The sequence below is a fragment of the Mastomys coucha genome, unplaced genomic scaffold, assembly GCF_008632895.1.
Source record: "Mastomys coucha isolate ucsf_1 unplaced genomic scaffold, UCSF_Mcou_1 pScaffold21, whole genome shotgun sequence".
In the NCBI taxonomy this organism is placed as follows: Eukaryota; Metazoa; Chordata; class Mammalia; order Rodentia; family Muridae; genus Mastomys; species Mastomys coucha.
The window spans coordinates 86211079-86216166 of NW_022196904.1; positions in this window are offsets into that span (position 1 = coordinate 86211079).

Sequence of the window (5088 nt, forward strand, 5' to 3'; positions counted from 1 at the left end):
GTCCCCCCAGCTCCCCCAGCTCCCCCTTTGCTTTGTGTTCCCATCCTTTGAGATGTTGTACAACCTCTCTTCTCAGACGTGGTTCAGATTAAGAACTGGTACCTCCCTGGGTGCTCAGAAAACAAAGCTTTCATTTTTAAGCTTCTATATCTGAAGTAAATTTTCTTCGCTTCCACCCCAAACTCAACAGTCATTCTGCTTTAGTTCACAGAAAAGCTGGTTCTGAAGCTTCCTACTTCAGACCCTAGCATGTTTGTCTCCAAGTTTCCTCCAAAGCCCTTGTTCTGGGTCAGGCTGACCCCTCACTCTGTGACAGAGGAAAGAAAGGCCCATGGCGGGGGGTGGGGTGGTGGTGGTGGAGGCTCTGTGCACTTGAAAACAGCCAGGAGATGGTATGTGCTAATAAGCTTACAAGGAAACTTTGGGTTCTTTGCCTGGTAGCGAAAGGGCGGGCAGTGACATAGGATCTGGATAGCAGGTGCAAGTTGTTTTTAATTTGATGTTTCGCAAGCTTTGTAATAAAATTTTGGTTGAAAACAAAAAGTTGAAAAAAAAAAAAACAGCCAAGAGATAAAAGATGTCTCTGTAATGACATGTTTTAGCTCTGAGGAACTCTCCCTCTCTTGGTTCTTCTTTACAAAAAAAAAAAAGTTTCCCTATTCCACAGTTGGGCATGTCTCTGAAGTTCTTGCTGAAATGTAGATTTTTCTCCCTCTTGGAAATTGTAAAACCATGGTGGGGGAGGTTAAAAAGCTGTGAAGTTCCAAGCAGAGAAAACGTTTTCTTAAAACTTACAATAAAAAAGGTTGAGGAAAGTATGTGTATGGTCACCTTCATTTGCCACATGCCATCTGTGTATGGCTTCTACTCTCGTTTAGGAAAATAAAGTAAAGAGAAACAGCATGTAGGGACGAGAAAAATGCTTACAATGGCTGTAACATATGAGGTTCTATCTTTAGTAAAGGGGTTAATTGTATTTTGGGCAAGGATAGATTGCATATGATGAAATGAGATTTTGTCCTAAGAATGAAACCTAAGGATAAAACCATGACAGCCTCAGGTGGTCACAGGACGTCTGAGCGTGTCACAGGGGGCCACAAAGGGTGGGATTTAAGGATGAGACAGGTGTAATGACTGACAGCTATAGATTCCTAAGGTTATAATGCTCTACTTGGGATTGCAAAAACCAACTTGGAAATGTACGTCTCACCACTGTGCGTTTGCTAACTTTGTTAAGCTCTAACCATTTGGAGAAACTAAGTCAGAACACACACTATGGTAAATTCTTATAACATCTCCTGATGAAAACCAGGCCTAAGCTATTCTCTCTGTAACTACATTTTTTTGTGATAAATTAAGCTTCTTAGTAGAAAAATATCTATTAAGTTCAATTAGATCTTGTGAAAGTATATGCCTGGCAGTGGTGGTGCATGCCTTTAATCCCAGCACTTGGGAGGCAGAGGCGGATTTCTGAGTTCAAGGCCAGCCTGGTCTACAGAGTGAGTTCCAGGACAGCCACGGTTACACAGAGAAACCCTGTCTCGAAAAACCAAAAAAAAAAAAGAAAAAAGAAAAAAAAAAAAGAAAAATGCTTAGGGAAGAAAGACCTGCCAGGGTCTGCTGCCCCTACCTCTGGCTGTGTAGGACCGACCAGCTTGGACTGTGTAGACCAGGCCAGAAAAACCCTTATCTCTAAGGAAGATGAATTACTCCTTGTGTTTCATGTGATATGTGTCTCTGTGTGTCTGCGAGTGTGTTTTAGAGTCTGCACACCCATTCTAAATGTCTCAAGCAGCACAGAGGGATAGCAATTACTCTGCACTCAGTGTCAGAGATGACATATGAGGATCCTGTCATGGGGAACCTTGTACATAAGCCTGCCACCAGACCAGTTGGGGAGCTGCAGGCTAGTGTAATTGGCCACGTCCTATATCTGGCTTCTGAGTCTCTTAGCAAAATCTAATTCCAGGGCTGAGAAGTAAATTCTGTAAAGAGTTCTCAAAAGAGTTTTAAAAGATATGAGACAGAGGCTCTACCACAGGCCAGTCAGCAGAGCAGGCTGGACCGTGGACACTCCTTCAGTCATGAAGTTAAAGGATCCCATGGATCCATCATGACAGGTAAAGGAAAGCCATCCTTCCCTGGGTGGAGGAGACGGGTCTGTGGAAGACCACCCAGAGCAGCCCTCTCAGTCACCTTACAAGACACCGGGGCCCAGCGCTCCGGCTCTGTTTCAGTCACAAACCTTGAAACCAGTAGGCTTGTGCTCAGCTTATAGGATTCAACAGGAGATATTTGGAGATGGGGGCCACCATATCCCTTCTTCCCTGTGGACCCTTGATAATATTAGCCATAGTGCTTCAAATAGGGCTAACTTAACCCCTGTGGCTCCCCACAAAATTTGACTCTCACACAAAATTCGACTAACTCTGCTGTATCTAAAAATGATAGGTTTGAAAAACAAGCCGGGCAGTGGTGGCATACACCTTTAATCCCAGCACTTGGTAGTCAGAGATAGGTGGATTTCTGAGTTCGAGGCCAGCCTGGTCTACAGAGAGTTCCAGGACAGCAGGGGCTATACAGCGAAACCCTGTCTCAAAAAACAAAAACAAAAACAAAACAAAACAAACAAACAAACAAACAAAAAACCCTGATATCTTTAAAATGTTATGCCTGACTATGCATATAAAAGTTGGTCCTCATAAATAATAAAAAGGCCAACAATCCCTGTTTCCATAGCTTGCTTTTTTTGGAATCTGTGGCCCACACACCTTTAGGGCCTCTCATGGCTTTCTCCTAGGTCTAATGATTGGGTCCCACTTAACTAACTGTTATATGTTATAAAACAACAGCTACCCTCTGTTAATATAATGACCCTAAGGGCCTATAGAACCTGTTCCTTCATAAAGATCAAAGATCTGAAAGTAAAGAAGTGGAGGAGGGAGCTATGAGTGAGCAAGCTAACCAACTCCATCCTGGGTCGTCTCAGAGCTTTCCAGCCCTCTGAAGAATCACATCTGCCTTGGCAATACGTGTGAGACTTTCCAGAAACCTAACCATACCCAGATGCATAACCAAAAGTCTGCTGATGGATAACCAGAGTGAACGCCACACACTCCCCTGACCTAAATCTGACAATAACATTCCTCTGGTTTTTGCCTTTAAGAAAGCTGTAACCTTGAGCTACAATGCTAAGAGTTCTCAGGGGATGAGAGCTTGTTCTTAGTCGCCAGCTACTGAGGTACTCTAAATCAGCCCTATATTTTTGGTGGTCTGTGACTTTCCCACCTGGACTTCAACAGTATGCCGCCAGGTGGGTGCAGGGACTCGAACCTTCATCCTTTGGAAGAGCAGCCAGAGCTCTTACCTGATGAGCCATCTCTCTAGCTACCACAGACAAGTTTTTGCAACAGGGCTTCTTAAACATTTTTTCACTTGTGACTCCTTTCTGCCCCAGAAATTTTTATATGATATTGAATGTATATAGATGTAAAATATGTATACAAATTAAGCATTTATTACTAATGAGCATAAAGAATTAATTTTTTCAGCTGGGCAGTGGTGGCACATGCCTTTAATTCCAGCACTTGGGAGGCAGAGACAGGCGGATTTCTGAGTTCGAGTCCAACCTGGTCTATAGAGTGAGTTCTAGGACAGCCAGGGCTACACAGAGAAATACTGTCTCAAAAAATAAAAAAATAAAAAAACAAAAACAAAAACAAACAGAAAAAGAATTCATTTTTTGAATGTATTTATCCTGTGTGTTTGTGGACCTGTGTGCCATAACAACATGCATGTGGAGGTCAGAGAACAACTTCTAGGAGTCAGTTCTTCTGGGATCTAGCTCAGGCAGTGAGTCTGCAGGATAAGTGCCTTTGACCTAGGGGCCATCTTGCCTGCCCAACTAAATGTATTTCAAGGTAATTATTTGTCATGTATATAATTTTATTGTTCATTTAAGATAAAAGCAGATTTTCATACCAATGAGATAAATTTGATTGCTTGTCTTTATGAAAAGAGTTCGTGATTAAAATTTGACATTGTAAGACACAGAACACTGTCAACATTTTCCAGCTGATTGCTATTTTGATTTTGTAATTGTTGATGCTGAGAATTCTACTTCGCATATATCCTAAAGTATGTTTAGAACAATTTCTGAAATTGTTGGAAATTCTGTTTTAATCCTAGCATTCAAGAGGTCTAGATAGGAGGTTTTCAAATTGGAGATTGGCCTGGACCACACAGTAAGACCCTATCTTAAAACAAATGACTCAGCATTGCTCAGCATCCCAGAAATTCATCTGAGAGGCAAGGTTTGCTTATTTTTGTATTCGTTATGTATATGTCTATGTGTATATGTGATGTGTGTGTTTTTCTTCATGTGTATGAGTGTGTGTACAAATGTCACCAGGCAGTGGTGGCACATGCCTTTAATCCCAGCATTTGGGTGGCAGAGGCAAACGGATTTTTGAGTTCGAGGCCAGCCTGGTCTACAGAGTGAGTTCCAGGACAGCCAGGGCTACACAGAAAAACCCTGTCTCAAAAAAACTTAAAAAAAAAAAAAAAAAGTATCATGTCAGACCTCATTTTCTACCTTGTTTAAATCAGTCTCTGTCCACTGCTGTCTATGTTTGTGTCTAGGGAATTCTCATGTTTCTGCCTCCTGTCTCTCTACAGGACTGTAAGAGATGCACACCACCACATCCAGCTTTACCAGGGTTCTGGGGATCCACCCTTAGGTCCTCACACCTCAAGATAGGCATTTCCCCACTGAAGCATCCCTCCAACTCAAGGCAATGATTTTGTTTTTTTAAGACAGGATCTCACATAGCCCAAGCTGCCTTTGAACTCACTAAGTAGCCAAGGAAGACCTTGAGCTCCTAGTCCTTCTGCCACTATCTTTCAAGTGCTAGGATTATAAGAATGTGCCAACAAACCCTATCAGGCTTTTTAAAGAGGACAGTGCATGGTCTGAGAGCCAGAGAAGGAGAGAAAAGACCCCTGGGCACCAGCTTGGGCTGATGCACATGGCCAAAGACTTAGTAGAACACTCTCTCTCTCTCTCTCTCTCTCTCTCTCTCTCTCTCT